This window comes from Talpa occidentalis, unplaced genomic scaffold, assembly GCF_014898055.3.
Source record: "Talpa occidentalis isolate TD23 unplaced genomic scaffold, MPIMG_talOcc4v2.1 talOcc4.2, whole genome shotgun sequence".
NCBI lineage: Eukaryota > Metazoa > Chordata > Mammalia > Eulipotyphla > Talpidae > Talpa > Talpa occidentalis.
The window spans coordinates 36,412,092-36,438,812 of NW_023602073.1; the positions used below are offsets into that span (position 1 = coordinate 36,412,092).

The 26,721-nt window shown below is 47.3% G+C and overlaps 1 pseudogene; it reads left to right on the forward strand.

Annotated features, from left to right (window-relative positions):
- The first annotated feature begins 2,014 nt into the window (after window positions 1-2,014).
- Window positions 2,015-25,808, forward strand: LOC129146271 (HLA class I histocompatibility antigen, B alpha chain-like; annotated as a pseudogene).
- The last annotated feature ends 913 nt before the right edge of the window (window positions 25,809-26,721 follow it).

Below are 26,721 nucleotides of genomic sequence, written 5' to 3' on the forward strand. Positions count from 1 at the left end.
TTTCTGTTAACTTGGGTATCTCTATCTTATCTATACAGCTAATGAAACAATAGTCACATTATGAATAATCACAATACTTGATTTGGGTGTCATTAACATTTCTTTTGACTTCCCCAGGCTCCCATCCTGATGTTACATTATGTCCCAGTTGTGTCTCCTGAGGCTCCTCTGGCCGAGTCAGTCTCTCAAACTCTCCCTGGTTTTGATGATCTCGACATTAGGGGAGGACTGCTCAGGTGTATTGCAGAAAGGCCCTCAAGTTGAGTTTGGTTGCCTGGGGAAAACACAGAAACATGAAGGGTCATTCTCAGCACAGCGCCCTGAAGAGTCACCTGTACCTACTCCTCACTGGTGATGTCACCTTCCCACCTGGCTGAGGTCAGGTCTCCACTTCCTTTCCTGTGTTCCTTTCCACACAGCAGTTGTTGGAAGGCGTCACCATGTGGTGTCCACACTTAAGGGGTGCTCCGCTATAAACATTTGTGTGCAGGTTTTGTGTAAACAGAAGTTTTCAAGTGAGTTGGGTAAATACCCAGGAGAGTGATCAGCAGGTTTTAGTGTAAATCTGTGTTGCACTTAATAAGAATTTGAAATGGCCAAATCTCTTCCATAGTGACTGTGTGATTTTGCATTTCTTCTGGCAGTGAATGGGGGTCCTTGTTGCTCCCCATCCTGGTCATCACCTAGTGCACAGTGTCCCCCCTTATCTGAGGCTTCAGTTTCCAAGGCTTTAGTTTTCCCAAAATTATCCTAGGTTCAAAGATTTTTCATAATAAGGTATTTAGAGAGAGCTCACATTCACATAAATTTTATTACAGTACATTGTTGTGATTTTGATTGTCCTGTTTTAAAGTTATTGTTATTAATCACACGGTGCCTAATTTACATAGGAAATGTATCATATGTATGTATGTGCAGGGAAATCTTCATGTATGGAGGGCTCCACACTATTGGTGGTTCTGGTATCCACTGGGTGTCTTGGAATACATCTCACGTGGATAAAGGGAGCTGCTGTACTAAATTTGGATTTAGGCCATATAATAGGTGTGTATTGTATGTCCTTGTTGCTTTAATTGGCACTTGCATTTATATATGTCTTTCAACATATCGCATTGAGTTTCTGTTCATATGCCTCGTTGCCATCAATATAGCTTCCTTGGAAACTGTTCAGAGCTTGCTCAATTTAAAAAAAATTACCTGTTACTTGTTGAATTTTAAGGGTCCCATGCATATTCTAAAGCGTGTATTATATTAGAGTCATATTTTGCAAATATTTTCTCCTTGTCTGTGGCCCAAGCTCTGTTACAGACCTAACACTCACATCAGTGCATACATAGACTTTTCTGGGAAGAGAACTGAGAAGTTGCTGCCTGTAGTGGGTTTAGAGTAGAGGAGACTTGGTTGACTGAGGAGGATATGACTTAAGAATTTATGAATGTGGTTTTTTTTTTAAGATTTATTTACTTATGCATACAAGAACTGGGGTACAGGTCAGAGGTGGTGGTGAGAGGATTCACTGGAGACAGAGTGGGGGACAGAACAGGCAGATGGATGGAAATACACTGCTGAGGGGAGCAGCAGGCGAGTCAGGAGAGGTCTGCTGTGCCATGCGGGTAGCACCCTGGCTGGGGACCGAACTCATGCTGCAGTGGCTGCGGACAGCTTCATAGGTTTTGTCTCAAGCCCTTGTACCACCAGGGAGGCCCTGTATTTGTTTATGTTTTTGAGTATTTATGAATCCTCTGTGTGTGTGTGAATAACAAATACTAGTAATTATCAAAATCATTTATTATCAAAAATAAATTACACAAGAATCCCTGACACTATGAAACACTTGGCAGATCCCCTCAGTCACGTGTTCTCAGGCTCTGACCCTCTGCTCTAGGACCCGCCATGTTGTCACTGACCAAGGTGGGCTGGGTGGATGGACACACCTTCCCACTGAAAACAGCTAAAAATGTGAGATACGTGTGAGATACAAAACCATCTTCTTAAAAGCATCAGAACTTACGATATGGTAATAAACAGCTACACCCAGAAGAGAAGAGCAAGACCCTGTGTGGGCCCCACAGAGAGCAACATCCTGAGGAGGGAGGAAGGGCTGTGAGGGCCGGCACCAGAGCAGACAGGAAGCCCAGCCCTTCGGCTCTGCGCTGAGCCTGACTACCACAGGGGAAGACCTGCTTTATTCTGCCTATGTATGATGTGTGTGTGACACACACACATATATATAGTACAGTCCTTAGGATATAATCTGTGTTCACTATAAACAATACAAATATTACAAACAAAGCATTTTCAGAACAGGAGGGAGTAAAAAAACACTGGCAGCTGTTGTTAACAATGGGAAACAGAAAAGCATTGAAATGAGGCCTCAAGTGTGGAGATGACTCATCATTGTCAGCCTCCCACAGGCAGGTCCAGCACCTGAGCCAGGAGAAGTGCTGCACAAGAGGGAGAAGGAGGGAGGGAGCAGGACGTGGGCAGAGACCACTCTGTCCAGTGTGAAGAGCTGTGGGGCCCTGGCCAGGGAGGCTCAGGAAAGCAGGGAGCATCTCCTCAAGCCTGAGAGAAAGAATCTGGAGACACAGTAAACCCAGTTTCTGATGACATAGAGCACATGTAAGTCACTTCTGCCACAATCCAAAGTGCTATGTCCCAAGGAAACTAATTGGTATCAGGTGAATTAGACCTTTTTTTTTTGGGGGTGAGGGGTGGCCACTACCACCTTTATTAGAAGAGATGAATGACAAATTATTAGTATTTAAACTGTCCCTTTAAAATCAGGGCCTCCCGGTGGCGGTGGCGCAGTGGTTGAGCGCTGGGTTGCGAAGCTGCCCGCAGCCTCTGCAGCGCCAGTTCAATCCGGGCTGCTCTCCGGCCTCCAGAGGAGGGTCCCACATGGCGCACAGACCTCTCCTGCTGCCCACTGCTCCCCTCAGCGGTGTACCTCCGTCCTTCTGCTGCTCTGCTCCCTGCTCTGGTGAATTCTCTCATCCTCCTGCGCTTCTGACTGTACCCAGTGCTCTTTAAAAAAAAAAAAAAGAAAATCAACTGACAGTTGATAAATGATAGTAATTAACTGCCTTGATAAAGTACAAGCTCCAAGTAAAAACCAGATAGTGAAAAGTTGTGTCCCATCACTGTAAACTTAACAACTTCCAGTAGCCACTTACTTTTCTTTGGGGATCTTTGGAACATGAAACATGTATGATTTTCAAAATTTGATTCTTGAATAATTAACATAAAGATCATATAACCTGGTAAGACAATGCATCACTTTTTAAAATCATGTATTGGTTCAAGATTTATAATCAATAGAGGCCTATGGAATTAATGTAACAGGATAGAAAACATTCAATGATATTGTTCTACCACTCACTTTGCAAATAACATTTGAAAACCACCACTTGTATAATTTCAATTTACTGTAGAAGTGGAACAAAATTATCTGAAAGGTAGTTAAAAGGCTATTTTCACCTATTTCAGAGAGGCTGTGTAGCTTTTCATTGGCCAACGAAAGCAAAGAGTAAATGCAGGAGAAAATAGGACAATCCAACATTCCTCTACTGAGACAGAGAAGAAAAATAATTGCACAAATAGAAGCTGTAAAAGATCCACACATGACCCTGATTATTTTCATTAAATATCGGGCTGGACGCTAGCTGCACCCTCAGCAGTGTACTTCGGCCTTCGCCTGCTCTGCTCCCCGCTCTGGCGCTGGTGAATTCTCTCACCCTCCCGCGCTTCTGACTGTACCCAGTGCTTGTATAAATAATAAATCTTTAAAAAAAATACATTTAATAAATAAATAAATAAATATCGGGCTGGAGACTAGGACAGCAAAGGGTGACGCACAGACCGTCAAAGAGAACCTGCGCAGGACGCGGCTACTACAACCAGAGCGCGGCCGGTGAGCGGGGCGGGCCCGGGGCGCTCACGACCCCACCCCCGCAGGCGGGCGGGGACCCCGGACCCCGGGCCCGAGCGTCCCCGAGGCAGGGGGACCCGCCGGACCCTCGACCCGGGACGAGCCCGGGACGTTCCCCGCGAGGTTCCCGCGTCAGTTTCGGTTTATTCCCGGCGGGGCGGGCGGGATGACCGCGGGTGACGGGGCGGGGACAGGCTCTCACACCCTCCAGAGGATGTCTGGCTGCGACGTGGGGCCCAACGGGAGCCTCCTCGGTGGGTACGATCAGTTCGCCTACGACGGCGCCGATTACCTGACCCTGAACGGGGACCTGCGCTCCTGGACCGCGGCGGACACGGCCGCTCACATCACCCGGCGCGAGTGGGAGGCGGCGGGGAGGCGGAGGAACTACCTGGAAGGCAGGTGCCTGGAGTGGCTGCGCAGACACCTGGAGACCAGGAAGGAGACACTGCAGCGCTCAGGTAAGAGGGGCCTCGAGGTCTCCCACCCTGCTCAGGCCGGCACCGCGGGGAGGGTGGAGTCAGGGTCACAGCAGTGCCCCCTCTCTGGTCAGGGAGGAGGAGCCCCCTGCGTTTCCTGACTCCCCAGAGGACCCCACTTTTCCTCACTTTCCCTCAGAACAGTTAAAGAATCCAGTCTCTCCTGAGCCTGAGGGGAGACCAGCCCTGGAATCTCCCTTCACCGGATCGTTTTGACCCGGCAGCCCTCTGGGAACCATCAGTGTTTCCCTCAAGGTCTTGTTATTGGTCAGAGGACATTTTTCAGATCTGACTCTGCTTTTCTATACCTGGGGACTAAGGTATCTCTCCTCCTTAGAGAACTATGTCCTCCTACACAAAGTTGTCTCCCTAATTCTAGAACTTTCTAAGTAATAAATATAATGCCATACTCCCCAGGCCAGGCTGCTTTCTAGATTTTGTGCTTCCTCTTTCCAAACCCATTGCCCTGTCCATTTCTGAGGATGGTTACATGAGGGTTTTTCTGGCACATGAGAGAAAAACACAAAGTGTGAAATTCTCACCCTTCTCCTCAGATCCCCCAAAGATACACGTGACCCACCATCACATCTCAGACCAGAAGGTCACCCTGAGTGCTGGGCCTGGGCTTCTACCCTACAGAGATCACCTGACCTAACAGCGAGATGGGGAGCACCTGACCCAGGACACGGAGCTGGTGGAGACCAGGACTGGGGGGGGATGAAAACTTCCAGAAGTGGGTGGCTGTGGAGGTACTTTCTGGAGAGGAGCAGAGATACATGTGCCATGTGCAGCATGAGGGGCTGCTGGAGCCCAGAGTCCTGACTTGGGGTAAGGAGGGAATGTGGGCACAGATCTTCCTAGGGGCATGAGGAGCCCTCTGGAGACTTTCAGAGCATCGCATGGAGGCCTGGGCTCAGGGTCTCCCCTTCCTGTCCCTTCCAGTGCCCCCTCCTTAGCCTGTTATCCAACTTACTCCACCATCCCCACCGTGGGCATCATTGCTGGCCTGGTTCTCCTTGGAGCTGTGCTCACTGGAACTGCAGTGGTGCAGCTGTGAGGTGGAGAAGAAGCTCTCAGGTAGGGAAGGGAGTGGGGAGATCTTGTCCACTGGGGCTTTCAGGCCACAGGTAGAACTTGCCTTACCTGGTAATAGGTAAGTACCATGCACAAACTTGTGTTGCCCAGTCTGGAACTGATTGCTAACTCTCTTTTGTAAAGCATTTTTGAAATGAATCACATTGTTCACCTTGATAATTCAGGTGCTAGGGCCCTGATTCTAGCAAATGGCAGAGGGGAAGGTCCCTGCTGAGGGCAGACCCAGGAGGTGGCTGATCCAGTCCCCTCTCTTCTTCTCCTTTCTTCATACTTCCTTGTCTTGCCCTAAGGCACCACTCACAGTTCTGGAAATATCCCTGTGGTCCAGACTTGGAGATTCCTTTAGGATGTCATAGCCTGACTCCTCCCTGGTTCACATGATGCTTCTTCCACAGGAGGACAAGGAGGAAGCTACACTCAAGCTACAGGTAAGTGTGGATCAAGGGTTTGATCCCTAAATGCCTGGGGCCAGTGTAGATGGAGCCCATGTGGTGGGAGAGTCACCCCCATCAGTCCTTCTGTGGTCTCATCTCTGCAACTCTGACCAGGTTCTGTTTTGTCCTCCCCCAGGCAGTGGCAGCGCCCAGGGCCCTGATGTGTCTCTCAACCCCTAAAGGTGAGGCCTGGAGGCCTGCGGTGGGAAGGGCTGGGGCAGAGAGGATGGGACCAGGTTGTGGGGAAGCTGTGAGGGTGACATTCTGAGGATGCAGTAGACTATTGAGAATGTTGACACTTATGTGTTTCTTTGAATTTTTTTATGATACTTTTCCTTCACTGTGTGAGCCAGCTGCTTTGTTGGGCTGAGTGATGAAGGATTTCTTCTCACGCCCACTTTGTAACTTAAAGATCGTCTGGTTTTCTTTGCTCCAAAAGGCATCAGAATGTGTCTCTGTTCTTATGAGATAACGTGAGGAGGTGGGGAGACTGGCCCAGCCCTGCCCACCAGTTCCTCCCCACACTGACCTATGTCTCTCCTTGATGACTTTCCTGCTCCAGTAGAGGCAGCTTAGTCTGTGTCTACCTCTGCCTTTGTGTTTTCTTCAAGAATAGTAACCACTTCCCTCTTAAAATAATAATTGAGTTCTGAAATTACTTTTTGTAAGCTTGCTGATTGGTTGTGGGGCTAATAAAAATGATTCCCACATTTGAGATGAAATAAATGGGAAACCTTCCAGAATCACGTGTTTGCTGTGCTGAGTCTGTGCAGGTAGGGGCGGGAAAGGCTGTGAGGAGCCGAGGGGACAGGCCTGTGTCCAGTCAGTGCTCAATGCATTGTGGGCTTTGACATGGTCACTCCTCAGGGTCATCTCTCTGCTCCTCTGTCCTTGTCCTTCAGGAGCACCTGTCCCAGGAGGGCCTGTGATCACAGGGTCAGACCCCACCTGGCCTTGTGCTGTCATGTCTGGGCAGGGAGTGCTTGTGTGGCCAGATCAGCCCAGGCTCAGCTCAGGGTCTAGCCTTTCTATGGATTCCTATTTGCTGCTTTTGGTTTTTTGCTTTATGCCTGTTCTCCTTGATGTATAGAGAACAGGCCTCATGTCCTCTTGGTCCCTGTCTCTGACAGCAGCAGGAGCATCTGTCATTGTCCCCACAAGGCCCAGGGTGTCCCTGCACACAGGAGTCTGATGAGATGAATTTCCAGACTCATCTGATTTTTGGCCTCATTTAGAACTTTTTCCGGATTATTCTTTCCATCTTTCCAACAAAATCCTTGTCTTAATAGAGAGGAGGATTTGATAATTTCCCAATGGATTTAGATAAGTTCCTGATAGATTTCTATTTTTCTCTACAGCTTCTCCCTGTAGCCCTGCCCTTAAATGTAGTAACCCCAGTGCTGGTGCTAATCGAGACACCTGGGTTGATGGAGTCAGTTACCTTCAGCGTTGGCTGAAAAATAGGACCCATAAGTCTAGGAACCCAGGCCTCCTTGGTGGCCCAGGGGTTAAGTCTCAGCGCTATCACCTCTACACCCTGAGTTCAATCCCCAGCCAGGGAGCTAACCCACATATGGCGCAGAAGACCTCTCCTGTTTCACTTGCAACTCCCTTAGCAGTGTATTTCAGTCAGTCCACATGTTCTGCTCCCCACTCTGTCTGGTGAATCCTCTCAGCAAGCACACACACGTACTTCTGACCTACACCCCAGTTCTTCTACAGAAAAATAAATAAATCTTAAAAAAAAAAAAAAACCTAGAAACCCTTTCGAAAAAAATAAACCTGTGTAATATACCACATTAGTAAAAACACTATCTCTAGAACATGGAGGTGCTCTACACTGATGACACAACTGATAACTGTTGCACCAGATGTGTGGCTGTTTATGCTTCTAGGAAACCTCAGTGAATTAAAAACATGCACGACTGGGAGCCTGTGGAAGGTGTGTCCTAGTGGGGAGGGGAGGCTGGGCACTGTGTGACAGCAGATCAGACAGTAAACCACGCATGTCTGATTAGAAGTGGGTAAAGGATGTGGGAAGGCAACAGGGTGGTTTTCTGCCCAGCGTGGTCAGTGTGGGTCTCACTGAAGTGACCTTTGAGAAGAAGTTTGATGGACACATTGCCCACAAGGAAGTGATGTGCAGGGAAGTTCAGTACAGACAGGACAACCCCAGCATGGGTGCCTGAACAAGAATGTGTCTGTGTGACTGACATGAGCAAAGAAGCCAAGGGCTGAGCAGAGGCCAATGGAGATGGGATCTGTGTGCACCCAGGTCATTCAGGTCTAAGGATTTGGGAGGTTTGATGCTGAGTAAGATGTGGGGTGACAAGACCTGGACAGATAGACACCTGAGGGTAGCCTCAGTCTGGCTGCTGTGCAGCATGGAAGGGTGAGAGGTGGGAAGAGAAATGGGGAAACCAGTGCAGGTCCCAGGACAGAGAGATTGGTGGCTCGTTGGGGGTGAGCAGGGAAATAGCAGGCAGTGACAGTACTGTGCATATGTTGACATGGACTTTACAGTGTTTCCTGCTGCTGGGCTGTGAGAAAGGGGTCGAGGATGACACTCAGCGTCTCAGACTGTGCAGGCAGAGAGGTGGAGACTCAGTGACATGGGGAAGGCCCCAGAAGAAACATATGTGGGCACCCCAGGCACTCAATTTAGGAAAGCTGAATCAGATCTATTAGAATTGAAAGTGATGTTGGCAATTGGACAGACAAGTCTGGGGCACAGGTGAAATGTCTGAGGTAAGAAATAGATCTGGGAGGTGATGTGATGTCAATGATAGTTAAGGTCTTGAGCATGTAAGGGTCATCCAGAAAGTGATGACTACGCAAGAGAAAGGAGCAGAATTGAACCCCAGATTCCACAGTGATGAACAATCTGAGAAGATGCCCCCCAGAGCCGACTGCACAGTCTGACCCCACATGGAGAAGACACGGAGACCAGGGAGCCCCCACTTCAGTGAGCACAGGAGTCACCTGGATGCTCATGAAGACTCAGAAGTTCTAGAACAGAGCCTGAGAGTCTGTTACTTGGCCCCTCCCCTCACCCTAGGGATGGAGAATTTGGGGCTGAAGCTCAAGAAGAGGCACTTTCATCCCTGGAAGTAGGAACAGATAACAGGGACTCTGGAGTCCAAGTTCCCACCCAAAGAGATTGAGGGAAACTGTGTAATTTGGGGACCCAGAACTGGGAAAACAACTTTTATGACCTAGACACCTGGCTCTTCCCTGAGGCCTGCACGCATAGTTACCCACCAGGTGGTCAATTTGAGGACCCCTAACTTGACAGTGGGCCTGCCCTGCCACTGGGAGCCCAGGGAGCCTGGGGAAGGCCTGGCTGAGCAGGAGAAAGGGCAGCTCTGGGCTCCTGTGCTCAGCCCTGTGGCCACACGGGGCGCTGCCGCGCTGCTCCGGATTCTGGTGGCGCCGCCAGGACGGGGCGGGGGCTGAGGTGGGCAGAGTTGGGGATCCTGGGGGGCGGCGTCCTGGGGTGAGATGCTCTGTGAGGAGTCAGAGAAGCAGGGCTCAGAGGAGAGGAGACTCCGGAGCCTGCCCTGTGTGTGAGGTTTCCAGCTTTTCTCCCCAGAACCCCTCTCTCCAGTCCCTTGAAAGCAATACCTGGGAAACTGGGAAGTTTGTTTTTTCTTCCACAACTTACAACTTTTTTTTTTTTTTTTTTAAGATTTATTTATTTATTTATGCAAGCACTGGGTACAGTCAGAAGTGCGGGAGGGTGAGAGAATTCACCAGAGCCAGAGCGGGGAGCAGAGCAGGCAGAAGGACCGAAGTACACTGCTGAGGGGAGCAGCGGGCGGCAGGAGAGGTCTGTGCCCCATGTGGGACCCTCGCCGGCGGCCGGGGAGTAGCCGGGGATCGAACCGGCGCTACAGAGGCTGCGGGCAGCTTTGCAGCCCAGCGCTCAACCGCTGCGCCACCGGGGAGGCCCAACCTATAACTTTTTTGAGGGCTATTTTTTAAAATATTACTTTAATTTAAATTTAATTTCAGGGCCTCCCTAGTGGCTCAGCGGTTGAGCGCTGGGTTGCGAAGCTGCCAGCAGCTTCTGCAGCGCCGGTTCGATCCCCGGCTGTTCCCGGCCACGGGAAGAGGGTCCCACATGGCGCACAGACCTCTCCTGCCGCCCGCTGCTCCCCTCAGCAGTGTACTTCGGTCCATCTGCCTGTTCTGTTCCCCACTCTGGCTCTGGTGAATTCTCTCACCCTCCCGCGCATCTGACTGTACCCAATGCTTGTATAAATAAATAAATAAATCTTTAAAAAATAAATAAATAAATAAATAAAATTTAATTTCAAACAACCTTAAAAAAATACTGTTAGATTTACAGAAACGTGGCAAAGGTAGTAGAGTTCCTATATAACCCACATGGTTTCCAAATTGTTAACATCTCAGCGACCACAGTGCATTTGAGCAGCTAAGGAAGCCATACTGATGCACTTTCACTAAACTCTGAGCTCTGTTTGGATCATTAATTTTCTTAATGCTCTTGTCATGCCCTGAAATCCCAACCAGGACACCACATGAAGTTCCAATCACAATTCCTTAGTTCCTCTGGCTGACGGTTTCTTAAACTTTCCTCTGCTGATGACATCTGTGAGCAGAGCTGCTCAGGCACAATGGCCTCCATTTGAGGCCATTCTCCATTAGCACATCAAGTGTACAGATATCCACTTTTTTCTCCTTTCTTTAGTTATTGTCTTCAGAAGGAAGTCACTATGGGCAGCTCACACTTAGTGGGGGTTCTGCTATAAACATTTAAACCATGCAGGATTTTTCGGTTTGGTTTTCTTTGTTGCTTTGCAAATATAAGTTTTTGGATTAGTGGGGTAAATAGCAGGGACAGTGCTCATGGGACTGTATGGTTGTTCTGTGTCTGTCTTTTAAAAGAAACTGTCAGATCCTCCTAGTGACTGGTTCATCCTATCCCGCCAGCATATGAGGGTCCTGTTGCTGCAGTCAGCAGTTGGTGTTGCCCATTTTAGGGGGACGTTTTCCTTCTAATAAGCATGTAGTGGTATCACTGTTGTTTTTAGTCTGTCTTTCCCTCATGACCTGTGATATTGAGCATCACCGTTATTTGACATCTGTATCCTTCATTGGTGAAGTCTTTTGTCCATTGTTTGCATTGGATCATTTCTTTTCTTATTGTTGAGTTGTAAGACTTCATTTATAATATCAGTTCTAGATGCAAGGCCTTTATCAGATACATGATATCATTTTCAATCATTTCTCCCACTCTGTGTCTTATCTTACACTCTTGTACTTATACAATGTATACACTAGTGACTAGATATAGGCATCAATATATTTTTTTCTGGAAAGAGAAATGACAGATTGCTAAAGAGAATGGTAAATTGCACTCCACTCCTTGGGATTTATCCAAAGAATGCAAAATTTCAAGTGATATGTGCACTCTTGTGCTCATTGCAACAATATTTACAATAGCCAAATTTTGGAAACAACCTATGTGCATAAAATATATGACTGAAACTATTGTGGCAGGTACATGAAATCTTGAATTTACAACAACATGGATGGAAATGGGTAAAGTTATGCTAAGTGACATAAATCAGGAGAACCACAAATACCAGATGTTATTGTTACAGAGCAACCCTGATATAAAATGGGTTGTGTGATTCTGGGTCCTCACCCATGCTAAACTGCAGACACACACAAAGGTTGATAAAAGGTTTATTTACAAGGAAAGGGGAAATGGAAAATGAATAACTCAGGGAGAAAAAGAGGCAGATAAGTTTGTAAATGCATCCTACCCATTCCGCTGACCTCGAATCCCAATGACCTACTGAGCAGGCGAAAAACAGAGCACACCGTGTGGCCAAGAGAACAACCCCTGGCCACATGGCAGGTTAAACACTCAAACAGATAGTGTTGTTGCTTAACTCCGCCCTCAGGTCTCACAGCCTTCCCTTTGGTGATCATGGGATCTGTAGTTCCCGGTGTCTTAATGGAGTGCGGTGGACTCCACAAAGCCTGTATGGAGTTTGCTCAGGACATCCTTTCCCCTATCAATGTGATTCCTATGTGTAATATATGGAAACCAAGCAAAGGAACAGAGAAAACCTAACCTGCCATGGGAGTCTGGCTGCAGAACTGAGGCTCCCAGAGGGGATTGAGGTTGGGGAGCAAAAGGAGTAGGAAGGCCCAGAGGGAACACACGAGGAGGACTATGGGTACATTGGTGGTTGGGGGATGAGGGAACCTGCATCTGAGGAGGTGTAGGAAAATAAAGTGTTAATGTCATTTGCCGGGGACATTGGAAGATGTGCGACCACATTTTGGCCTCCTGATCCGGGAGCCTGGCCAGCGCCCGGACCAGGAGCCAAAAGACAGGGCTGGTTATGTAACTGTTCGGGATGTCCGGGACCACCAAGAAATATGGCTGGTTATGTAACTCCGGGGCGTCGTGCACAGAAACGTGACCAGCCCACCATGAATCCCTGAGCTTGGATACTGGCCATATCCGACCTCGGGAGATAAAAACACAGTGGTCATCTAGCTGCTGCTGCTCGCAGCTGCTGAACTTGGATACGTCTCCCGTGCTGTTCTCCGGAGTGCTGACTCTTTGCCTCCGTGATGCTGATTTCTGAGGAAACTGTACAGTATGTATGCATGTTCATCGGTTTGGTTGGGTTTGGGGCACTGTTTATAATTTTGCTCGCACATCACCTCTGTTGCTCTCAATAAATCCTTTTTCCTTTAATACGGTGTGGTCATTGAATCCAAGGAATTGAGCCTCCTGGAATCGAACCTCCCTCAAACACCTGTGCACAGGGCTAGCAATTATATTTTATTGCTAGTTATAGGAGGTGAGTCTTCGACTCTGAGTCATGTGCAGTGTGTAAACGTGTGTTATCTCAAAAATACAGTAACAAAAAACTACTTTAAACCAAGAAAAAAATAACTTGTCTTCTCCATCCATCATTGACCTCAGGACTTTGCCTTCGCCTCCTCACTGTCATGCAGGCTGAGGGGCGGGTTTCCCACAAGGTGAGAGGCAGGAGGTGCAGGGACACCTGGGGCTGCTCAGAAACTGCTGAGTAGAGACACTGCAGAGAGGGCGGCTCTGAGGGGACCAGAGACAGAGGGTCAGAGTAACCCCAGTGCTGAGTGAGGATCTGGTTCCCAAGGAGAGGGGAGTGTGTGTTTGTGTGTGTGTGTGTGAGATAGAGAGAAAGAGAGAGAGAGAGAGAGAGAGGAGAGAGACAGAGCACACAGCATAAGACAATGGGAGGACAATTGCACATCAAGCATGAATGAATTCATATCCCACAGAGTGAAGAGTGACAAGTGACAGACAACACCCCGAAAAGATAAGCACAGTTCCGTGGAGAAGCAGGCTTGGAGCAGGACTTGAGGCAGCAGAGGGATCTGGAGACAGGAGGGGGTTGGGACTAATCCCATAGTTAGATGTAAGGCACCTGGGTGAAGCCCTGCTGGGCCTTGGGGCAGCCCCCGCCCCCAACAGCTCCCTGTCTCCTCTAATGCTCACTCCAGGCTCATCTCCTTTGAGTCAGGGAGCTCCAGCCTGACAGCCCCTCTGTTTCCCAGGGTGTCACAGCCTCTGTGGGCTGTAGCTACTTTCTCTCTAGAGCAGAGCTGGAGGGAGTCCCACAGGGGGAGGAGGAGTGTGTCCTGCTGGCCTGGCCCAGGGGCAGAATTAGCCCAGGTCACCCCAGTTCCTGAGCTGAGCCTTTGTCCACAGTCCAGGAAGGGAGGGAGAGATGGAGCAGGGTCTTCCTCAGCTCCTGGAGGAAGGGCAAATGCTAGAGTGAGTGAAATGATTGTTTTTCATTTCTGGGCTCTCCTGTCTCCCCAGGGTCACCCTCCCTGTGCAGCAGGGAGAGGATCTCAGATAAACCCAGGCTGCTTCCCCCAACTCCCTCCCTCCCTTCCTCCCGTTGTGCTCAGGATGACTGTCCTGGTCCCCACTGGAAGAGGAGGCAGAAGAAGAGTGTTGTTACCACAGAAGCCACCAGGATTGGAGGTAAGTGTTTTCTGTTTTACTGTAAAAGTTTTATTTATTTTTGTGTGGTTATAATGATGTGAAATAGAAAGTTGTGGGAGAGGGAGACGATGTTGACCCAAACAACAAAAGCAGGACAAAAAGGCAAAAATGAAACAAAATAAACATTCGCCCACAGGTCCCCCTCCTGTGGCAGCTGCAGTGAGGACTACAAACTGGCAAAGCTGGCAAACTGCCCATAGAGGAAAGTTGCAGTAACAGAGGAGAAGAGAGGAAAGCAGCAGAACCTGCGACCCTCCCCCACCCACAAGCCGGCTCACCCCACCTAGAGAAAGGAGAAAAAAACAAAAACAAACTAGGGACCCAGGTCCCCCCCCCCAGGAACTGTGGGGAACCAAACCCAAACTATTTAGATGGTGAGCGCCTGGCACTGGTAGTAATAGACTGGGCGCCCCAGAGCAAGGCGGGGACCCCGCAGAGACCCGCAAACAGCCAAGGGCAGCCGGGAGCGCGGGAAGCACCGGCGGGTGCGGCTGCCCAGGTCCCTGCCCGCGCCCTGGGGCTGTGGGGAGACGCGGAGCCAGCACTGGGGTGAGTCTTCAAGCGGGGTGCACCCCTGTGGGACCCAACTCTGGTCAGGGCGCACAGCCTGTGCCTGCGGGGACAGACAGCAGCGCCCCCATCCCGGGTCAGTGATGGGACAGGCCCAGCCAGTCTGGTCCTGGCCGCGGGGTCGTGCAAACCGCAGGTCTCATCCAGACTCAGCAGCAGTGAGATGCCTGCTCAGCTGTTAGGGAGGGGTTGCAATTTAGGAAAGTTTAAAGTAAATAGAGCTTTATGTATTTGCTCCCGTGGGGGCAACTTGCTCTCTCTATTCCCCTATTTTGTCTTATAAGTTGTGTTTTAAGGAGCTGGTTGGCTCTTTTAACTGTAGCTCATCCTGCAGGGCTGCAAGGGATGCCAGCACATGTTGAATATTCCAAACTAGCAGGAAAGATTTAAAGGCTTTGGAGATGTAAACAGGTTCATTATCATTGCTTTTTAAAAGATTTATTTATTTATGCATACAAAAACTGGGGTACAGACCAGAGGTGTGATGGGTGAGAGGATTCACCAGAGACAGAGTGGGGAAATGAACAGGCAGATGGACTGAAATACACTGCTGAGGGGAGCAGCTGACGAGTCAGGACAGGTTGCTGGGCCATGTGGGTGGCTCCCTGGCTGGGACCCGAACTCCTGCTAAGTGGCTGCAGATAGCTTCATAGGTTGAGTCTTAACCCCTTGTGCTACCATGGATGTCCGCCACTATCAGTGAAACACCTTGTATCTGTCATTGCAGCCATGGGAATCCCATCACAAATGAAAACTGATACTGGGTCGTGTTTTTGTTTTTGTTTTTTTTTTAATGTGTTTAACAGTTTACCCTGTTTGGCCCAGGCTTGAATTAATGCAGAATAGGTGTCTTTAGAGACATGAATGTTAAGGTCTATTTGTCAAATATCATTACATTTGAGACCTGGGGCTTCTGTATTATTTCTACCTTTGTAACAGTGGCTAGAAGAGCCAATGGACTGTTAGTTTGGAATTTGGTTATGATGTCCTGTCCCCACAGAGGAAATACTGAGGAAAACTAAAATTTAATGTGTTATGTATTTTTATCAACATACCCAGATTGACCCAATTTGTTTTTATAAGGAAAACACTTTCATTAGCTGTCTTAGGAATCCTTTTAAGACAAATATTTTAATAGTTAACTTAATATTTTAGATTTTTTGGTATCAAGAAGTTGTCAGGGGATTAACAAACTTACAGATTTTTATCAAATAGTTCATTACTCAGAGTGATAAGGATTTTTAAGAATAGAGCTATTCTTTGGCAAGGCTCAGCAATGCTGATAGGAAAAGTTTTTTTTTCTCATGTAACCTGAGGGTAAAAAAGCACCAAGATTTTAGATGACATGAACAGTCCTTAACTTGTCACCAAAACTAATGAGAGCAGCTTAAGGATACTTGAGTCCTTATTACAGATGAAAATTAGTTTGGTTTTACATAAATACGCTACTGATACTAAACTTAAAATATTTCTATAGCAAGTCTTTTGAGCACATAAAGTTTTTTTCAGATACTGTAACAGGGTGGTCCCCAGGAAAGGGGGAGTTTCCAGGTTTCCTGCCCCACCCAAGGGAGGGTGGAGCTAAGCAGGGAAAGAAGAAGCTGCAGGAAGACTGAGAAGGAAGGAAGCAGGATGGAGGCAGAAGGAGACCTGGAGGAGGCCCATGGAGCCTAGAGACACATGAAGAAACTGCACTTGCCTTTTGGTTGTGGACGGGGTGACACAGATATGGGTGAGACCCGTGGGGAGGTGACAGTGGTAACCTTTATCTTGATTTTGATTTTTCTCTTTCTCTCCCAGACTTGTCTGGTAGTTTCTGATCCTTTCTGTGGGCTTCTGCCAGAGGTGCCTTTCCTGTATTGTTTACTAATTGTATTAAAGTTCCTTTTCATTAAAATCTCATGTTTTGTGTTTATGCAGTGGATGGCAGAAACTACTTAGAACAGGCAGATTTGCAGGGTCTGAGGTGCCCCTCTCCCTGCCCTGTAACAATACCTCTCTCAGACCTTCAGCACTTTCTTTTGCCTTCCTATTTTTATACCATTTCTTTTTAAAGCTAGCCTTTTATTTTGACACTCAATGTTTCCCAATACAGTCACCATATCCATTTCAAATGCATTCCTTAACACAACTCACTTTGTTTACATTTAGAGTTATGACATCCTAGTTTTTAATTTTTAGATTGCAAGACTTTGTAAGAGCTGTTATGCTATCATTCCTTTGCACTGGTGTTAAAGGGCAGGGAGAGGGGCCCTCAAACCTGCCTGCTCTGAATAGGTTCTGGGATCTACTGCATCAAGACATAACATAGAAGACTTTTAATGGAAAGGACCTTTAATACAATTAGAGAACGATATAGTAAAGACAAAGAATATAGTTTCTAAATCAAACACCCATCCCCTTGTGGGTAAAAGTCCACCCAAACAGGATTGGCTCAGAGCAAGGCCCCAAAGCCTGACCCAAATCTAAAGCACCTTCTGGCAGGGACCCACAGAAAAGGATCAGAAACAACCAGACAAATCTGGGAGGAAAAGAGCAAAATCAATATCAAGACAAAAGCTGCCACAGGGTCTCTCACCCACATCTGTGTCCCCCAATCTACAACCAAAAGGCAAGCGCAGTTTCTTCACATGTCTCTCTGCTCCTGTGCCTCCTCCAGGTCTCCTTCTGGCTCCATCCTGCTTTGTTCCTTCTCTAGTCTCCTTCCAGCTTATCTCCCTTCTCAGCTCCACCCTCCTTTGGGTAGGGCAGGGAACCTGGAACTTCCCTTTTCCTGGGGACCACCCTGTTACACTGGATAACTCATACAGAAACACATGTTTTAATTGGTTAACTTTTTAGTTGTGATGACATTAAATTTTAGTTTCCTTGTAATAAGAAGCAAGAAGTAAACCTGAAAGCTCAAATGATTTTAGAGAAAATGATTTTAATTATTTAACAAATTCTCATTGTTACACTTAGGAAAACCTTAGTTTTATATGAAATTTGGCCACCATTTAAATAATGACAAAAACAACTTTAAGAGAGAGATACCAATTGTAGCTGTTAGTTTTTCTTAGGACTGGAATTTTAAATTAATTCCAGAGTTGATAATTGTGATAATCCCATAAACCAAGTTTCTTTCTTAGGCAAGCACTAGATAGATTGATGAAAAAGAAGAAAAACCAGAGAGACTTAATATCATATACATTCCTACATACCTGTGAGGAACTCAGTACTGCTAAGTAATTTGCCCTTGAGGCTATAGACATAATCTTGAAATTTTTGCTAGGACAAGGGGAAAGAAGTCAATTGGGGCTTTTTCTGGAAAAGAACTGTATTAAGAGAAGTTTAGGTATAATCATAAAAATGCAAACTTATCTTTTTTGATGTAGAGTTGGTCAATTACACTTTTTATCCTGAATACTGTGTGCTTCCTTTAAAAAATAAAAACATTGAAACACAAAGTTTTGATAACCAGTATTATAACCATAAGGCATGCATGCTTCAAATTCAACCGTTAAGTTTTGACCTAGTTTTGATTACCAAAATTTAGATTGTGATCTCAAATTTGGGGACTTTTTATTAGAATTTATATAGGTGCCATTTATAATTTACCCTCCGGAGGTGTAAGACAGTGATAGACAAAGAGATTTTTTTGATTCTCATTTTATTGTATTTTTTTAAAGATTTATTTATTTATGCATATAAGAACTGGGTACAGGCCAGAAGTGTGGGGGGCCTGAGTGTTCCAGGATTTCTTTTGCCCACATTTTGTGGCTTTATGATTCCCTGGTCTAAACCACTTCACACCTGTGAGAATAGCCCGTATCCAAAAGACCAGAAACAACAAGTGCTGGCAAGGATGTGGAAAAAAGGGGACAGTCCTGCATTGTTTTTGGATTAAGACTGAGCCAGCCCTTATGGAAACAGTATTGAGGTTTCTTGAAAGAGTAAATGTGGTTCTGCCATTGGACCCAGCAATTCTACACTGAGGATCTCCTCACAGAGGATAAATACTCTCCTGTGAAGGGACCTGCACTCCCGTCACCATTGCAGCACTATTTACAGTAGCCAAGCTATGGGAACCGCCTGAAAGCCCCAGACAGGTGGGAAATTAAGAAGAAGCTGGGATTACACATATACATGTATGTACATATACAGGTGATGTATGTGCCCTGTATAATGAAATAGCATCCACGGTCAGAAAACATAACTCATGCCACTGCGGCAACATGGATGGAAGAGGGATATGTCAAAAGAATAAAGAGAAATACTTATATATGGATGGAGAGAAAGCAAAGGAAGGGCCAGATTAAGCCAAACTTCAAAACTGACTCTTGAGCCCCTCCAGGCTGTGTCTATTGCTGACCAGGGCTGCAGACCAGCCCAGGCTTCCTGGCCCAGCAGCGCTGGATGGTGGACTGACCCTCTAGTTTGGCATCAGACTCATTTGATGACAAAGCCTGACTCCTGCTGACTGAGTCCTCCCTTTTGTATTGTTGCACCTGCACCACCACTGGGCCCCCAGCCTCTGCTGTTTGCTGGGTCTGAGATGGATCTTTTACTCGATGCTGCAAATTATGACTTTTTTATACCACTTATATATCCCCACATGGCCAGAAGGTGACATCTTCCAACAAACTGTTATTCTCCTGATAGTAACAAATCTTGGTGCTTTTATCTTTTATTTTCTCTTTGCAACACTGAGATATCATTTATCTATAATTCCTTAATGAAACAGCCACAACTTTTTTAAGTTCTTTTTTTTTTTTTTTTCATTTTTGTGTAGAAGAACTGGGGTGTGGGCTAGAGGTGTGTGTGTGTGGGGGGGGTAAGGGGTCTGTGTGAGGATTCACCAGAGACAGAGTGGGGAGCAGAAGAAGCAGGCATATTGAAATACACTGCTGAGGGGAATAGCGGGCGAGACGGGAGTGTGTATTTGTATATAATAGTATAGTATATAACACTGACTCCAGATCCCTGTGGCTTACCAAGCTCTTTCCTGACACCTGAGTGGTGGGACATGTGGGCTTTTTTGGTGCGGCTGCCCCAGTGGGCACAGCCAGAGGCCAGTAACAGCAGGAGTCTGAAAGGGCTGGCAGCAGGAGTGGGGATTTCCTGCCTTGGCTCCCTGGGTGTGTGGTGGGAGCTGGTGGGCACAGCTCTGCAGGTGGGTGGCAGAGGGGGGTTTCCTGCCAGGGGGGCAGGAAGCTTCAGATGGCCCCTCCCCCAGAGCAAGCCAGTTTTAAGCAAAAGAGCCCCTAGGGTTAGGTTTCCCCTCTCCTGAGCCCCAGAGGAGTGGCCTCTGGGCAGCACCAATGCTGCCCTGCAGTGGGTACCACAGGACAGCTTTGCTGAGGCCCTCCTCGCTGGGCTAGGGATGATAGCTGGGTGTGGGGGCATCAGCTAGGTTTGAATGGACCCCCACCTGCTCTGGCAGGACCCAGGAGGCTGCTGCTTGTGGACAGGGCCCAGGCCACCCTGACAGCTGTGGCCAGTGCAACCAGCAGCAGGAGTGGATGGGCACTTCACCACCAACCACCGTCAGTGTCATTGACAAAGGCAGCAGCCAATATGGCAGCAGAAGCTCTCTGTCCCCCCACACCACCTCAGAGCATGCAGCCCACTGTGGCTACAGCAGCAAGGTCAGTTTGAGACCTGTCATTGCTGCTGACTGGCTGGCACCACCTCTTGGTGCTCTTGCCTCCTTCCTGTCTGGCCTGGCGTTCAGGCTGTGGCTGTACTGCTGGGGTGTCTCCTCAGAGGTGAGCAACCCCTGGGAGCAACTCCTGCTGCCACTGAATTGGGTCCTGACCCAGTGGTTGGGGCTATGCCAACAGCTCCTGATGGGACTGTATCACCAGCTCCTGATGGGACTGACCCTCTCTGGTGGGACTGTACCACCTTACACAGGCAGCCTTAATTTGGGACTATTGAACACTGTGGACACTATCTTGGTGACACAGCTGGCCACTGAGGCCTTAGAAAACTCTTTATTTCCCTGCTCTCCTGTTTGCTGAAGAAACCTCATTGTTGTTGCCTGAGCCTGAGTGGTTGCAACTGAGTGCATGCGTGAAAATCCACAAACAGTGCCCTGTCCTCTACCTCAGCTCTGTCCTTCAGATAGGGGCCAGGGAGGAAGGGCCCATACCTAGGACAGGAATCTGCACATGCACAGGCTGCACGTACACGCTACGTGACTCATGATCTGTTCTCTTTGAACTAAAGCTCTTGTTTTAAACTGAGATCCTGCCCTGCTGATGCCCCAAGAGTGCCGGACACTGACGCCCTCTGATGTACCAGTGGCAGGATAACCAGGAGGCTGACGGCAAGTTCTGGGGCTGATCATGACGGACACCAGGACTGTCATCTGTGACGGGCTGTTCTGATGGACAATTTGCTCAGAACATAAAGTTTGTCAGAGCAGAGAGCACCGGAGACACACAGGAGAGAGATGCATGGTGCCAAAGGCCAGCTCCGGCAAAACGTCGTGTCAGGGGTTCCTGAAAGGATGAGACAGCATTGAAAAGGAGATGAGGGAAAAGGGAAGGTGGAGACACAGACACTTGATCAGGGTGCAAGTATCTCCTGCTGAGAGTCTCAGCGGGTCTTTATTTATACATTAAGGCAAGTGGTGAGATTGCATCAACATATGCATGGAAGCAAAGCAGAAACAATGGGTACATTCCTTTCCCATGGACATTTGGCACCTACGTGTTTTGAGAAAAAAGGTGACCTTTAAAGTTAATAGATAACAAAAACTTAAACTCATTATTTCAGCCTAAAGTATCACCTAACACTGTTGATAGTACTCGGTCATCCCTATCCCCCAAGGCTACAACAAAGGACTTCTCTATTTGTATAGCCTGCAGCTGGAGACCAGCTGCTTCCTGGTTATTAGTTATCAGAAATTTTTCTACCTAGAAACTCCTAGCGTAATCAACTTTATAAAAAAGGCCTCTTTAAGAAACTTCTAAAAAGAAATTTGCAGCCACTTCTGGGTTGCTTGTCAGGCATGCTGTCTTACAACAATTATTTCCCATTGTCAAGTGGGCCAAATTGTACAGTGTTTAATTTTTAAGCAGGTTATTTTCCATGCCATATGCTTACAATATTCTTATACATATAATTTATACGTATAATGTATTTTCTGAGAAGTTTTTTCTTTTTATGACCAAGAACAAAAAACAAAGGAATGTTTATAGGTTACAGATTAATCTTCGGCCCCACGGTGCGAGGCTCTTTGAAACTCTTCGGCCCCAAGGTGCAAGGCCCTTTCCTTAACTGCTTGCCAGCATCTCATCTGGTTGGGGCAGCAAGGCTCCCTACAGTGTGGAGAAGCCACCTTACCCCTTGGCTTTGGACTTGAACCAGGAACTTAGAGATGTGGAAGGAGACACCTGGAAGAGACCCATGGGGAGACCGACCTTTCCCTTGCATTGTACTTTAATTTTGTTCCTTTTGGCACAGGCATGCTGGCTTCTTTCATCCACTTCCCAGGTCCCCACCTGAAGGCACTTCAGACTCGGGATACCTTTCAGGCTACAGTTGCCCTGCCTTGGGCCAAGGCTGTGTGGTTGGGTCTTTACCCACGAGGGAATGGGGAACTTAGGGTGTTTTATTGGGAGTGTTCTTTCTTCTATTTTCTCTCTGTGAACATTAATTCTTTTAAAATTCTTTCACACTAAGGAAAAAATACAAATTTGTCATGAAAACTAAAGAAAACTGCAAAACTTGACTCATAGATATTGCCTATTTTGGCTATTGTAAATAGCGCTGCAATGAAAATAGGAGCCATGTCTCATTTTGAGTAAGTGTTTTCATATTCTGGTAAACATCCAGAAGTAGAAATACTGGATCATATTGTAATTCTATTTTTTTAGAACCTGCCATATTGTTTTCCGAATTGGCGGCACCAATTCATCCAACAAATAGTGCACAAGGGTCCTTTATCCGCTGATCCTCACAAAATTTATTTCTTGACTTTTGATAATAGACATTCTTATTGGTGTGAGGGGAAATCTAATTGATTTTTTTCTAATGTTGAAACAACCTTGTGTTGCTGAGATAAACCCCGCTCAGTGGTGATTTGTGATCCTTTTTCATGTATAATTGAATTTGATTTGCTAAGGTCTAGTTGAGGATGTTTATATTTATGTTCATCAGGGTTTGGTCTGTAGCTTCCTTTTTTTCACGATGTCCTTCTCTGCTTTTGGTATCAAGGGAATGTTGGCCTCATGAGATGTGATAGCAGCATTCCCCCTTCCTCTGTTTTTTTCTGAAGAGTTGAGGAGTCAGGTGTTAGTTCATCTTTAACAATTTTGTAGAAGTCACTGAAAATGTCTGGTCCTGGGCTTTGTTTTTGGGAAACTTTTGATTCGTGTTTCACTTTGCTTGTAGTTGCTTGTAGTTGCTTTGTTCTGAATCTTCCTGATTCACTCTGAGGAGGTTGTATACTTCTAAGAATGTGTCAGTTTCTTCTAGGTTATTTGAGGTTATTCAATTTTTCAACATATACATATTTAGTATTGTCTTACAATCCTCTGATCCTCTCTATTCCTAAAGTATCTGTTGTAACCTCTCCACTTTTGCTTCTTATACTATTTATTAACATTTTCACCCTTTTTTCCTCCTTGAAAGTGTAGTAAAAGATTTGTTTATTTTGTTTATTTTTTTCAAGAACCAGGTTTTGGTTTCATTGATTTTTTTGGTCTGTCTTTGATTTCTGTGTCATTTATTTCTGCTGTAATTTTATTCCTTCTCTGTCTCTTGTTTTCATTTGTTCTTTCTAGTTGTTTTAGGTGTCAGGTTAGATTCTGTCCTTGAGCTCTGTCTTGATTCTAGGTGTGGCGTGTATTGCTCTATATTCCCCTCTTAATACTACTTGTGCTGTGCTGACTGAAACGTTGTCAGTTGTCTTAACGTATTTTTAAATTTCTTGGTTGCTTTCCTCCTTAACCCAATAGTCATTTGGTAGTTATTGTTCGATCGCCACATATTACTTTCCCCCCCTGGCTTCTTTTTGTGCTTGATTCGAATTTGATACCATTGTGATCATTATTTCAGTCATCATATTGACATTTGTGTGACCCAACAAGTGGTGTATTCTGGAGACTATTTAACGTATACCTGACAAGAATATGCATTCATCTTTTTTGGAGTGTAGCATCCTATGAATATCTATTCAGCCCACATGGTCTAATCCCTCACTTAAAACTATAGTTTCCCTAAGTTCTGTCAGGTGGGTTGTCCTTGATGAAAGTGGGGTGTTGAATTTCTTTAACACTGTTATGTTGCTGCCAGTATCTGTTTTCAGATTTTTTAATAATTGCTATATATTTTTTGCTGCTCCTGTGTTTGGTGCATGTATATTGATGAGTGTTATGTCTTCCTGATGTAGGATTCCTTAACCATATGATGTTCATCCCTGTTCCTTGTTACCTTATTTAGCTGGAAGTTTATTTTATCTGATATGGCAGCTCCTGCAATTTTGGGGGTGCCCTTATTACTTGTGTTTTTCCCAAGAACTTTTCAGTCCTGTTTGTTTATCTTAGTTGCTGCAATGGACTCCTGAAAAGAGCATTAAGTGGGTTTTATTTTTTGGTGCTACCAAGGTGATTATATCATGACTTACTACTGTCCTTTTGTCTTTAGTCAGATCCAGCGAAGAAATGTGTGGTATCTGGAGAGGGTGGTGACGGCTCCAGGGTCCCAGCCCCATAGGTTCCCAGGTCAGTTTGCAGGATGGTGTTGGGCAGGAGGCCCAGACATTAGGCAGGTGGCTGGGGTTCAGACCTGGGCATTACCATGACCTGTCAGTCTCCATGTCCTTGTTTCTGAAAGGGAAAGAGAGAGGTGTGTCAGGACAGTATCAATAACCAATTCACAGAGTGCTGGGGAGGAATCTCCAAGGTCACATAGAGAAAGCAGCTGCTGAAGTCATGTAGTTGACCTTCCATCAGCTTCCTGAGCCACTTCTGTTCCTGTGCCCACATCTGATTTCAAGGCCCAGCTCCCATGTCCCCTTCCTGCTGAGGAAGGAACCTCCCTGGCTCTGCCTTGGCCCCCTCTGAGGCAGCTATTGCAGCCTTTTTCTCCTCACACACCCTAGGCCGCAGAGCCTCCAGAGCAGGGACCTGTAGTTCTCTATGACCTTAGCACCCTGGGCAACAGAATGTATTGGACTAGGGTACCCCAAATGCCAGATGCAGATCTGTGTCAGCAGAGTCATTTGGGGTGTGTTTAGAGAGAAGTTCCCAGGTCTGTACCAGAGACAGAGAGTGGGCTCCAGCTGCCCAGGGCTGGGGAGTTCAGGTGGGTGTGGTGCCCATGGGCCCAGGTCCAGGAAACAAGGTGGCTGTGGTGATGGAGATGTTCTCAAGGTAGAGTATAGGAGGGTTGCCCTGCTCTGCATTTACCAAAAGAACATGAGAGGTGAGCCTTCAACAATGACTTATTAGTCATAAATTATATCTCAATAAATTTGCTTTAGAAACATATGAAAAAAATGTGTCTAAAAGTTGCCCTGTTTCTGTCCTCCGCTGTATCCACATCCAGGGTTTGTGGGGCAGAAACTGCCTCAGCCCAAGAGGAGCTGAGCACAGATGGCTTCACTGCACAGATGCTCTCAAGGCGCCTCCTCTGCGTAGTCCTGAGTCACGCGATGAGATGCTGACGTCACGCTGCTTCTGTGATGGGAGATACTTTTAGGGGCCTTGGGTGGGAGGCAGCTTATTTTTCATGTGGGCAGAATGGAAATAATGAGTGTCCAGAAGGTGGACTGTGTTGGTTTTCAATTTCCACCAGTTCTCTGATACATAGGAGGGGAGACAGCTCCCCCCGTGAGTGTGTCTGACTCCCTGGCTCTTCCTCGTGAGGAGAATGAAGCAGAAGGGACGCGCCACGTCACAGAGTCAGGCTCACAGGGGCTGAGACTTCCCTCCCGGGCTCCCCACACCCCGGTCCCTCTCTGGGGTGACTCCCTGCACACGGTGGACCCTCAGCTAAGGGGACGCCCACAGGACAAGGACCTGAGGGTTTTCTCCGGGAGCCACATGCATGAGCTCTGAGGCAGGTCCTTCCACGCTGATCACAGCCGTTCAGATCTGCGGACATCTCGTCTCGTGGGACCAGAGCTGGAGCCTCTGAGTGAGGCCCCTCCTGCTGCCTGCCCCTCAGAAACTGGAGACACCAGATCTTTGTTTTAAGTGCAAAGTAGGAAGTGATTTGGTACAAACCAGTAAAAAATTAAGGCAATAAAGTGATCATGTCCCTGAAGTGTCCTTCAAAATATGTGATTTAAAAAAATTAGTTCTACCGCTTTTAGATTCCCATTTAGTTTTGCTGTTTTGTTGTCTTTATACTATCCCCAGAGCGGTGTCTGCAGGGTCACAGCACAGAGGGGCTGTCAGCAGCCTGGAGCTGTGAGCAGGGCTGACTCTGACCTGCCTGAAGGGAGTGGGGTCCTGGAGCCCCAGAATCAGCCCCCAGGGCTGGCCCTCCAGAGCAGCACAGGCCTTTCTCCTCTTGATTCCAGGAATCTCCCTGCCACCCCAGCATTGGGGAGTTGGGGAGGATGTTCTGGCTCAGGAAATGGGGCGTCCTCCTAACCATCTGTCCTCTCCTCCTCTCTCTCCTTCATCAGCCTGAGTGTGCGTGTTTGAGTCACACCAGCCCTGCATGGACAGGAAAGGCCAGAACTTAAGTGATTCCCTGGTCAGTTACAGCACCAGCCCCTCTGCAGTCCCACCAGGGAGACAGAGACTCTCCCAGCCCCAGCCAGAGCCGCGTCACCCACACAGACCTTCCCCTCACAGTGTCCCCGATGCTGCCCCTTCCTGGCCCCACCCTTCCTGGTGCCCCCACCACTCCTTTTGGGCCCCATCCCCTAATCCCATTTTCATCTTCTGCTCCATTTCCAGAAGCTCCCATATTCCTAGCCATGCCCTGGGGGCTCTCCTATGCCCTCCTCTCGTTCAGGGATGGAGAGTGTTTAAAGATATATTTATTTATTTATTTCTTACAGCGTGGGTCATCTTTCTATAGTTATTGTTCCTCTTAGGTGCGGCCCTTCCACCAATGATCCACCACACACACCACACAGCTCCCCGGGTCTCTCCCCGGCTCTGATCACTCCTGCTCCCCCCTGCTGCAAGACGTGGATGGGTGGTTGGCCCCGGG